The sequence below is a fragment of the Limulus polyphemus genome, unplaced genomic scaffold (genome assembly GCF_000517525.1).
Source record: "Limulus polyphemus unplaced genomic scaffold, Limulus_polyphemus-2.1.2 Scaffold239, whole genome shotgun sequence".
Lineage (NCBI taxonomy): Eukaryota > Metazoa > Arthropoda > Merostomata > Xiphosura > Limulidae > Limulus > Limulus polyphemus.
Window position 1 is genome coordinate 433,677 of NW_013665849.1, and position 12,576 is coordinate 446,252.

At 33.5% G+C, this 12,576-nt stretch overlaps 1 long non-coding RNA gene across 1 annotated transcript in view; it reads left to right on the forward strand.

Annotated features, from left to right (window-relative positions):
• Nucleotides 1–1,963: 1,963 nt before the first annotated feature.
• LOC111085109 overlaps nt 1,964–12,576 on the forward strand; it is a 165,018-nt gene continuing 154,405 nt past the window's right edge. The window contains exon 1 of the long non-coding RNA XR_002609958.1: nt 1,964–2,039. This is a non-coding gene — a long non-coding RNA (uncharacterized LOC111085109). The remainder of the gene's footprint in view (nt 2,040–12,576) is intronic.

Here is a 12,576-nt window from a genome sequence, read left to right on the forward strand (position 1 = left end):
GGCCTGTGTTATTTGGTTATTTCTTTTTGAAAAACGTACACGACTTTTGAGTAAAATATTAAACGTACAAGTTTAACCTTGAAAAGCATTGGTAGTTTTAATAAAAAAACATTACATAAAAACGTCTTAATAGTGCAATGAAATAGTATGTTTTTATAACAAAGTTACATCGGGCTATCTACGAACCGCTGATTTTAGCGTTGTAAATCCGAAGACCTTCCGGGGAACATGAAATAGTAACATTGTTTGTAAAAGTAGTTATTTTTCCAAAATGGTAGCAAAATAAACGTGAACTTCGTTTTTACTAATTCTCGATAAGTCTTAAACAACCAGGAGGAAATAATGCTTTATTTTGGCATTCTTGGTCTTTTTAATTTAAACGAAATGTAATGATTGTTTTATAAAAAAAATGACACTTTTCGAATTTTGCTGTCCATTTTTCTCATTGCCTTTTAATATTTTTAACCGGAAAAATATATTATGTTATCTAAAAATTACAAAACTTATACAATACACGTGAGCAGCACAAAAGCAGCTTTGCGCTTTTATTTTAAAATTAATGTAAATACTTAGCCGCGGCTCGTAGAACGGCTCTGAGTTTTTTTTTTTTTCCAAGTACAAACTTTTAGTTCATAGCTCCGTAATCTATTGATCAATTTGAGATCTAATTACAGTTTTGGACTCAAGATGTGTATTTGATCACTACCAAGGCCTCATAGATTAACTTACTCTAATCCTGCCTAAAATAATTTCAGTTTTAGGATAGGCTGGTAAAGATCCTGATGAGTAATAAAATTGAATCGGGTAAAAAAAAGGGTCTCACAGATCAATTTAATCTAATCCTGCCAAAAATAATTTCAATTGCTGCGGCTATCGAGGATTCCCTCTTGTTTTATATTAATGCACAATAATCCTTGATAATCCAAGTCTTTCATGTCTGTTTCTTCAATCCGGAATAAACTGTAAACTACCAGCAGTACATAAGATCTTTTGAAATGATGGATTATTGTTAGACTAATAATGCACGTTAAAAATAATTATTTTTCGATACAAACATATAACAATGTGTATTTTAAGTACATATTTCGGTACAGTAGATCGATTGGATGAGAGAACATTAGGTTTATACGTGATTTTTCTTATAAAAAGTTTGACAAGATTATTTAATCAGTATACTTAGTTGTTTCCTTTTCAATATGCATTCTATTTACTTATATGTTTACTCTCTCTAAAGGTACTTTTATGCTACCGTTTATTTTTTACAACATTTGCTGTATTACTCAGTTCTCACTGGCTTAGAGTTGTATGATAACATTTAAAATAATACGGTTTACTCTTGTCAGACGTAAACTCGTTTAATATATGTAATCCTTTGATTATCTATATGAATACATAATATATCTACGTTTATAATATAAATTCGGCTATTTACTCTCTCTAATAGCTGCATGGATGAAAATCGAATAAAAGATGTGGTAAAATATGCCGACGTTGGTTATATAGCTTCTTTGATCTCTTGCTTAATACTAAGTTTTAACTTCAGTTCTGTGTTATAGGCTTAGGGTAAAACACTAATAGCATAAACTATATAGTGCCACTCTGGTCCTTAGTGATACATAAATTACGGGGTAGAAGTGTAATTTTCATGCGTATGACTTTTGAGGTCCTTCAGCTTGGACTTTAACAACGAACAATGTTTTCTCAAGGCTTAGGTACATAAATATGTTTGTGTCGAAAACAACATAGCAATATTAATTAATGTTTTCTCTTTTTTATTTTTTTTTCAATAAAATATGTTTAAGGTTTTATTCTCCGTTAAACATTTAGTATTTTGACAGCAGAGAGTAGATGCAGATTATCTTCAAATTTTGGTTATGAAAAATATGAATGATTAAGAAGAGTTAACTTATTGAAGTATTTATTTGTTTGTTTTAGAACAAAGCCACACTGGGCTATCTGCTGTGTCCACTACGGGAATTCGAACCCTTGTATTTATCGCTCTAAGTCCGTAGACACACCGAGGGACTTTAATAAAGTTGGTAGGTCATTAGATCTCCCCGTCCACACTTGATAATGAGTTTATTATCAACAAACAGTTCAAAGATGATAACTTCTTGCACTGCAATCGCATATTTCAATATTCTTTTACGTCACGCTTCTTCCAATAATATGTCGACCACAATAGCAGTCGTTAGAATATGGCACTTTAGTGTAATCATAGCACTTGTATATAAAAACATCTGAGTTTAGTTCATTTCTAACTAATTCTTAATAGTCAAAACCTCGCCTTCATCTTCGTTACTTTTCCAAGTTTTCAACGAAGCGGGTGTTTAAGGAAGTTATGATCAGTAATCGAATTCGCCATCTTGTTGCCTGTCTGGTATTGAAAATATTGAGAACACAGAATTTAACAGTGAAACATTGAATACGGATTGACTAAACAGAGCAGAAGCTGATATTTCATTATATGTTTATTACAAATTTATGTTGCTGCAAATATATCGGCTTCATAAACCAGCATGCAAGGCTCTTTTTTCCCCCCTTTCTAACGATGTGGCACAACTGAATTTTTTCTTTTCATCTCACAGAAAACAAAATACACATCCGTACAGGATTCCACATAGTGTGTAAGTGTACTCCCGATGTTCTCGTTACAACTGTTGTGATCTAAACCATTTTTATCACACACAATTTATGGGCCTGACACAGCGGATCGCTGGTTTGAATCCCGTACCGAACATGCTAACCCTTTCAACTGTGGGGACGCTATAATGTGGCGGTCAATTCCATTACTCGTTGATAAAGAGTTAGCAGTTGGGGGTGCTGACTAGCTGCCTTCCCTCTAGTCTATCACTTCAAAATTAGGGACGGCTAAAGCAGATAGCCCTTAAATAGCTTTGCGCAAAATTCAACAATCAGACATAATTTCTGTACGGATGTGTTTTAGTAATATTATATGTAATATTTACTTTCAAAAAATTAATTTCGATTTTTGTATATTTACTCCACCACAAAAAAGAAAGAAAAATCTTTCTTTACAACATTTAGAATACTCCTGGAATCATGTGTAAACACGGGTGTATGTATGATATGATAACCACGACTGATACACGTGTTTTAAGACGCCTATCAATCATTTAAGCATGTTAGACAAGTTAAAGTACACTGTGTCAGATACCAATATACTTAGAAAATATACACTCAGATTAACGTGGTTGTTGTATAACCCACTTGCAAACAAAATTCTTTAGGATATGACTTGCACTTTGTCATACAACAATTAGTTACTACGAAACACGAAGTTCCGATGCCCATTTTGTACTCAACTACGCTGTATGATATACAGAAGTATGTCTAATCAGTTAATTATTATCAAACGAAAACTCGCAATCGCATGAAATCGAAACGATGTCGAGATTAATCTTCGTAATGTGCAAAGTAGAGGATCTTAAAATGTACTCGAAGATTACGTGATTTAATTTAACTCTCGAATAAACATTTTTTTTCCCAAATGCTTATAGTGTTTAGGATTTATTTCATTAGAGAATCACTAATGACATATGAGTCCCTTAAGAAAGGTGTAAAAAAATAAAGTCAATATTGCAATTAATCCCATTAATTACTACTGTGGTTTTATATGCATTTCACACAGAAAATGAATGATTCCGCTCATTTTTATTTTAGTGAGTTTTATGCTCTAAGTGTTGTAACTAGCAAAAACATAAAGTTATTATCTAATATGATGCATTATGTGGATCCCCACCAATAGTAGACGATATACAAACAAGAGAATAATTTGAGGATCAGTCTCGAGTAAATATAATGTGTTTTTTAGATGAATATATAACTTGGAAACATTTAACACTTTAGGGTGTCTTTAGAAAAAGCCAAAATACAAAAACAAAATTAACATTTTTTATAAACCGTATCATTTTCATTTAGTCTGTTTCCTTTTATAGTGCGAACAGAATAAGATTAATTATCATGGTTAACCATTGTTAAGATCATAAAATATATTTTGTTGGAGTATGAAGGAATGATTACCAGCCATTAACGTAATTCTTTGTATCACGTTCAGAAATCAACATATACTTACCTTCAAAGAATTTTCATTATATCTACCCCAAGTGAGTGAAGCATTTTAGGGCAATTAAAAAAATGGGACTGTTCCTCCTGATCTTTAACCTTGTGACTTGTGTGACTGATTAAATAAAAGGACAGGAGATTGTTTGGTAAACAAGACCTAATTCTATCCAATACACAAGTTTCAAGACACCCGTCACTCAGCGCTAATCAATAACTACCGAAATGTTGAAACGTACTGTGTAGAAATACACGACCACATTTCTTTAGAGGGACAGGGTATAGCACAGTTTCTGAATCATAAATCACACTCTGATAAGAAATATACGTCTATACGTTTGTGTGAAAAAGTCTGATGGTCATTCAAACCCAGTAATGCATTAACTAAATTAGCTCTTGTGCACAGTTCTACAGGAATTATTTGACTACAAATTAAAAGTTAACATTTTTATCTCACATAGTATTAGAAAACTTTTTTGAATGTAGTAAGCAGTTCTTTTTTTTGATGTAATCTTCGTAGAATGAATGCGGGTTTCATTAAAAATATGCTAATACAAGAGAAGTGATGTTTCGCAGATACTTTTCCTAGATCTTAATTCAGATAAGTGAGAAGATAAGCAGATGGTGACCGATCACGTGAGGTTGATTATAACTTTGTGCCTATTCATTCCGTCAGAACTTAATCTTGTAGTTGTTATTAATGTATCAAGTGAAAACCTGTTTCTAAAGGAAATTGAGAATTTTCTAGCATCTTATGAATACTTTTTCTATTCTCTAGAAACTTTTATCCATTATACTTGATTAATTCTTCTAAATTACTTTTTTTTAATGAAAAATATTGCGTTGTTAATAAGTTGCATTCTTCCAGTATGTATAAATTATTCTGCACTACATACTCAAAGCTAATAAATGAACATATTCATATTTACGTTTGAAAGGACAAAATAGTAAGCAATGTGGACCACTATGAAAGTAATTCTATAAACAGAAGTATTTATATATGTATAACTAAAAGTTTGCACCAATTTCAGCTGTTATAAAAATGGGTGACAGTGAATCCCCTTTAGTCGGACGAAGCCCTTATAGCAGTGGGCTATGCTTGCTAGCCGCTCTTCTTCCAAGTTAGTATTTTAAAATAAAGGGTGGTTATATCTAACATGACTCTTTAACTCGTGTGTGCAGAATGTTAAAATTACGATTCCAAAAGCAGTGACACATGTCTATATCGTACCATCTTTTGGTTTCAGCATTATCAATAGGATTTAAGTCTTACAATCACTTCTTTTACCAGCAATTGTGTTCTATGTGATGGTCCTGGTTATAGACTATTGCTCAGTGGTGCAATTTCCACTGTTGAAAGCTTTTACATAACACACTAAGATCAATTTTCTCCCCATCCCCGCCTCAACCACTTCTGTATCTGTCGTATTCCAGACGACCTGGCGAGTTCTGATATCGGTTGATAGGCTTCGTCGACACTGATATAGCAGACATGGGTGATTGCAGGATGGTGCAAGAAAATCATCTCCCCCCCGGAATCTCAAAAGAAAATTTATTTGAATAATTTATAACAAGATGTATTAGAAAATAATACTATTCAAATATAAATGAAGAAATTTGGTGTATACGAATAAGCCATAATCAGCCAGAGCATCGCGATGGCTTACCCCAGCTGGAATAAATTCTGCGGACGCCCATGATAGCATATATGATAAAGTTAGCATATTGTTATACAGTCTACTTAGCTTTCAATCATAAGTTCTTGAAAATTTTGCAAGCTTTCCAAATTTCATCAATCGTGTCTCAAAAAAAGGCTCTCAAGACACAAAAGTCCATGGAAAATGTCGATGAATGGTATAGAATAAAGTTTTGTTTGTATATTTGCATACTGTGGAGGAACTAGCTACTTGACTTTGGCGTGTATGTTGATGCTTTGTCTTGACGGAGCCGCTATGCCTTATTGGCATTCAGCCCTTATAAAGACGGTATTTCCTCATTGTATAGCTATTTCACTACGGTATTCTGTAATTATGGTTCATCTCGGCATATTTATTAATTATTCAAAGTTTCATTTACCACGTATAGTTGCAATCTACAACAATCTTAAATCTCTTTCTAACATTTTCGCGATATGCTATTGTATCATATTTGAAGTGTTGTATCACCAATAGGACGATAATACATCGCCCAGACTTAGTTTCAGATAGTTAAGTTGGTATATACTTCGTCTAATGTAACGGCACACTTCCATTGCCACCTGCTCGTACACTTTTCGAACAGCTGGTCTCACATTTGGATTTTGAGAGAACCATGTGAACTCATTTTGACCGTTTTTGTACAACTAATTCTGCGTGAATTACCTTATTTACAGTTTCAAGGAAGGTTCTTACTTTAGCTGCAATGTATTGTTGTGTTTTTGAATTGCTTCTGATGACAAGCTGTTCAACTTTATTCACTACTTTCAGCAAAGTAGCCTGCTTTCCTTTTCTTTATTGATTCGGTTCAGCAATGCAGACATCTCTTTCTTGGAAACGCTACAATTTCGTGCCTTACATGCTCTTATAGCCATGAAGTAGGAAAACTTGGCGTTAGAAAGTTCTGTATGTAATCTTCTTTGAAAGGGACGATTTTAGGCGTCATTTTTACTTGCAAGTCATTACACTTCCATTGAATTGCAACAAGAGGGTCAGGTCTTTTGAAATGTGTTGCCACAGGACACGGGGAAGGTCAGGACCAAAATGACTGGATATGCTAATTGTTACATAGATCATGAACAGCTTTCTGTATAAACCCCTTTTATATGCGGCTCAAACAGGGGAACACGTGTTTTGCATATATTTATTCTCTCTGATAGTAAAGTATGTTAGTTTAAAAAAAGTATGAAAAGAAAAGTTTTCAGTTATAACACACACACAAAACAATTCGCTAGAGAAAACTGATGGATTCATTACTAGATATATTTTGTAATGGTAAAACTAGAAGTATCTGAAAAACCAGGGCTCTTAAGGTCAAACAAAGATATTTTTATGAATTATGACACTGACAACTACTATTTGTTTTATAAAGCGTTAGGCTTTGACGTACGTAAAAACTTTATTTTAATATCTAAACCTGTTTATGGTCAGAAAGGGGCTTCGAAAATGTGTTTATTGCCTGCTATACATAGTGTGTTCTGTGAGCAGTTTATTTTTGTTCGCACACATTTTTTTTACAGATGTAGATAACAAATAAAAAAGTTCATGTAAAAAATTTTGTTAAAGGGTTGTTATGCACAAGGTTACACAATGAGCTACCTGTGTTGTGTCCATGGCAGGCATCGAACATCGTATTTTAGCATTAGCGCTCAAGTTTACTGCTGAGCCACCCTAGAAGTGTGGTAGTGATATTGGAACTGAGAAATGATATAGCAGCGCTATAGAAGGTTCAGTGGAATTTTAGGAAAAAGTTGCTAAGCAGATTTTTAGAAAGACGGTATTTGCTTTCAAACACCAGCAGTAAATCATTTCAAGATATACGTTCGAGGTTATGCAACAATTAATGTTTTTTATCAAATCGTGTAAGCTGTAAAGCAAATATGGGTAGACTTCCTTGAACATGTTCAGCACAATTTCGTATACTTCACTTGAGTTTTCACGACATTCACTGTCGGATTCATTTATTTTGGGCTTTCCAGGAAGTTAAAGTTCTCATTAGCATTTCAGTACAAACACTTTTGTTAACTCGAGTTATTTGTGAAATATTCTAAAGAATAATTTTCATAATGGGAAGTAAACCTGAAAAAAATAAATATTAATAAATCATCTCAGATGGAAGGTCAAAGTGTGGCAATAAATGTCGTTTTTTTTTTCTTTGGGGGATTGCCGCTACATCATAAAATGTAAGCTTAAATCCGGTTTGAGTAAAACTTAATAGCCATGTGCTTAAGACAGCCTGAATGTAAGGGCCACAATGATAATTTATTAGCATAATTATCTAGCTAAATCTGCAAGTGTAGGCCTGGCAAGGACGAGGCTTAGGTGATATAATGGTGTCACCTAAAGTTGACTACAACCATCTTGTCTGCCCACTTTAGATGAGACAGGATATTCATGTAGTACAAATAGCTAATGCACGTAGCTGGGGCTGCACCATTGACTCGTAGATTATAGCAGAAACGTTCTACGCCACAAAGCTGCATTCAGTGTGACATGGGTAACAAGGAAAAGTGCGATTTTTTTTTCTCTATGAATAACAGAGCCATTTATTCTGTGTTAAGTGCTTTCATAAATCTCGATGCCGTCACAAAGGTTTTAGATTGCTGCTGCAGTCACAGCCATAAAACTACAAAACTTTATAAATGTCGCAGGCTGTTACAACTGGCTTGTATAGGGCTAATTCAGCCAGTTGAATTCATTGTCCCATTTATTAACGTTCAATGTATAAATCCATGAAGAATGCTAAAGTGATTATTTTTATGCGTGTGGGCATGTTTTAACAATGCTTAAAGACCCAGGGTAGCAGAATTCACAAAGCTGGTTTAAGTTTTTTTTATTCAACTATTACAAAATAATAGCAGTTATATATTGTTAAGTTCGTTGTCTTCGTCTCCTGTGCCCATTTGTTGCTTTCACTGTGGATGAAAAAAAACAAACTGTTTTCAATCACAGAACATTTGAAAAACGCTTCCATTGCCGATGGTGCAAAGAAAGTTGAATGTCTTACAGAAAGGTGTAATGAGTTGTCGATATAGATCGAAATAAACAGAACAGCGAAATCGCTGCTCGACTAACAAAGCTTATACTTCTGAACTTATCAAGTTGCTATAGCAACAACGTGATGTCTTCAGTATATCAACAATAAAATTTCACTGGTGGTATGTTACTACCTTATAATTTATATTTACAGTGTATGTTAATGAACAGTTCCTAACAATTGTGCAGCTGAATTAAAGTGGATATTTTAGTATTCTATTTCATTCAATTAATTTAGGATGATTACAATTTTGAACGGTTGTATCTATTTAAAACTTCACCTTTTTTTTCTTGTTGTTGTCGTTACTAATGGACACTACACTAGTTTGTATGGCCTAGATTTTAATTGTTATGAGAATGATTTGTACAAAGTCGATTTATGAGTGTTTAGTCGTATTTGTTGCGATCTGGGAGAGACAGGTGCTATGAAGACCTCTTCCTCCTTTCCTTAACGTTATATTTATTTTATGTTTAATGCTAGATGGTTTACACTATAAGATCAGGGTTTATACACTTGGCGGGTAATTACACTGGTCTTTCTTCCCTTTCCAAGCCCATTATTATTATGAGTGAAGTAAAAAATAAAGATAAGGTTTGAAATAACCGCCTATAATATGATTATGGGACGTTTTGGGGAGTATATTTTTGTTAGTTTACAGTTTCTCGTGCAAAGCTACGAAAAGAGCTATCTGCGCATAGCTGTCATTAATTCTCAACTGATAGACAAGAGGGAAAGCAGCGAGTCAACGGTACCTGCCCCAAACTTCTCTTGGGCTACGTTTTCTGACCGAATTATGAGATGTGATATTCACTCTTATAGTGCATCTACGGCCCCAAAGTGCGGAGTACGTTTTTGCGGAAACAGTCTAAGAACCATAAATTCTTGAACTCACAGTTTGAGCACGCTCTCCAGTCGGCCACGTCCATCCCGTTGTGGTATAACTGACACTTTTTTACTTGTGTATTTGATTGATTTAAATAGGTACTAATGTTAGGCGTATACATTTTGTCTTGTTTGAAATATTGTCCGTCGTTGACCTGTACTGCCAATTAATTTATTTTGATTACGATTAAATGGTACTTTATACACAAGTTTCTGAGAACAAGTTATAAATGAGATCAATCATTTTCACTACATGAACGATTTGAAAAGCACGTCAGATTTAATAGCTTTTGTGGGATGTACGCATGCCTGGCTGCTTTCTGTGGCAATCAACCAATCCCGAACCGGGGTGCGTGCTAGCTCATTGTCAGAAAAACATTGATTATGTCCACATCTTAATTACGTCGTATTTAAACGTGTGTGACTGTAAGGACATGCCTGAGTTTTCTTAATTAAACGGTAGAAGCGTACATAGGCTATAATTACTTTAATAGGCAAGTGAGATGGACGGCTGACATTGTTCTATAATCTTGTTTTTTAAAACTAAATACTGTGTGTGGTAACGTACAAGGTAAATGACAGTAAAAATGATATGATTTTCCTCGTGAGGAGTTTGTGAAAACCAATATTGTCTCTTCAGTAAAGGTGTTATTTGTAATTGCCCTACAGATCGTGTAAACTTTCTGAACCTGTTTGAATGGAATTGACAGTGTACATATTAAAAATTTAACAGTGGTATTGTTTTCCCCCTGTTAATGTATTATACATATTTTAATTGTGTTACTGTGGCATTTAGACTGGCTGGTTTATTGTTCTTCTCATATTCCAACGGTACATTAGTACTTACTTAAGTAATCTAATAATAAATTATATTAATAAGTTATTTTTATATGTATCCATATAACGGGAATCAATACAGCATATGAAAATATCATTTCGTCATCTCATAGCCTTAATTTTCTTTCTGGTGCATATTATGCTGTTCTTAATCTCGATCAGTAACCTATCCTATGTCTTCTACTCTTCAGATAATTTGTTCAATTTTATAATATGTATTGAAAGTCCATAACATTATTAATATTTGTATCAAAAACAAAAAAACTCAAGTGTTAAGAAATTATTTAATTATTTAAGCTCATATTTAGTACGAATTTCTTTCTAAACCTTCGCGATTTTCCTCAGTTATAAACAGAGAGAATTCCAGGAAGCAAACAGAGGTTAATTCCAAGCCAACCTCCTGAACATAATATAATATATTCTTCTGCACTATAACTCTCCCTTCTTTTCGGCATACTTTCCCTCCCCGCATAACTTTCCTCTTTTATCTCTCCTCTCATACATTCCCAGTACGCATGCTTTCTCTTTCTTGATATTCTCTCTCATGATATGCCTTTTCTCTCTTAAACTTACCTTCCTTCATATACACATACCACCACCTCATACGCTATCGCTCTGCATAACTTCTCTTCCCACATAACATTCTCTCACACCTTTTAGATCTTTATACGTGCTTTTTGCTTTTCCTGAATACCTTCCCATCTTCATTCCTCTTTGCTGTAATATGCATCTTACCCAAACAATTCCCACCCGTCTCAACTAAGATTGTATTGAATCTTGCTATTGTATTGAATGTTTTTATTATATCCTAAACTTCTCCATTCAAATAGAGAGAGAGAGAGAGAAAAGAACATTGGATAAAATATAACAATTATGTGTACGAAAATAAACTATGAATTACGCTTAAACTTTTCACAACTTTGGGAGAAAAATATTTGCACTAACGTATAAAATATTATTGACTTATCATTGCAGACAGATACAATTGCTCTACACGATAGTTTAACACAACTTGTTCTTGTTTGGACTTTCTAATCTTAATCATATAAGGCATATCGACTAATTAAGTGTGATTTTAGGATATAAATCAATTTACAGACTCACATTGAAAGTTAAATAGTGAACTAGAAATGAAACAAGTCGTGTTTTATAATGCAAGGCGAATGAATGTATTTCGAATTATTCATTTACGAATATAACGTAATTATTATTCAATGCGTAAATAAACAGTTATTTGGTGTGTTACGTATTACAATTTCAAATAACCCAAAACTGAGTTAAATTGTAATATAGATTTAGTAGTTAAATAAATTCCGATATGTATCCAATTTAGGATATTTGCCAACAAGATTTAAACACACAGTTTTCGTTTTTAATACAAATATATTTAATACACAACCAGTAATACAATTTACAATAACAGTTATTACAAATAGTTATTAGAAACAATGATTCATATACAAAAGTTTTACAAACTTACAAGTAATATAAAGTCTTCTTTCTAGTCTGGAACTTCCTTGATATCTTATCGAGGGTTCACGATGAGCTTATTAATTTCGAGTTGACGTAGGTACAATTCACTTAATAGGAAGCTAGCTAGCCCTGTAGTTCTCGCTCATCACACGCCGATTTTTTCCCCACCGATGAAGTTGGGTAATGTTTACGTAAAAGTACTAATGTTCGATGTGAATCCACTGAAGTTAAATGGTTTGTAATGTTCGAAATTTATAAATGTTCCTGGTCAAATATCTGAATTTTACCGATTAATAAGCGATATAACAATCACAGTTATAGCTTTACGAAGTTTATAGCGCACCAATTATAGCAAACCAATAATAGATACTGTTATAGGCATGTGGAGAGTTTCTCGAAAATTCAGATTACTTAACAATACAAAGCTACACTAGCGTTTACGTACACACATATATATTGTTGATTCTTACACTCGAAAATCAACAACCTTAGAGAATAGGCGGGAGTTTCGCAATGCATATTTAACAGTATACGTTATGTACATTTCTAAATATAAATTTAATTTAAACA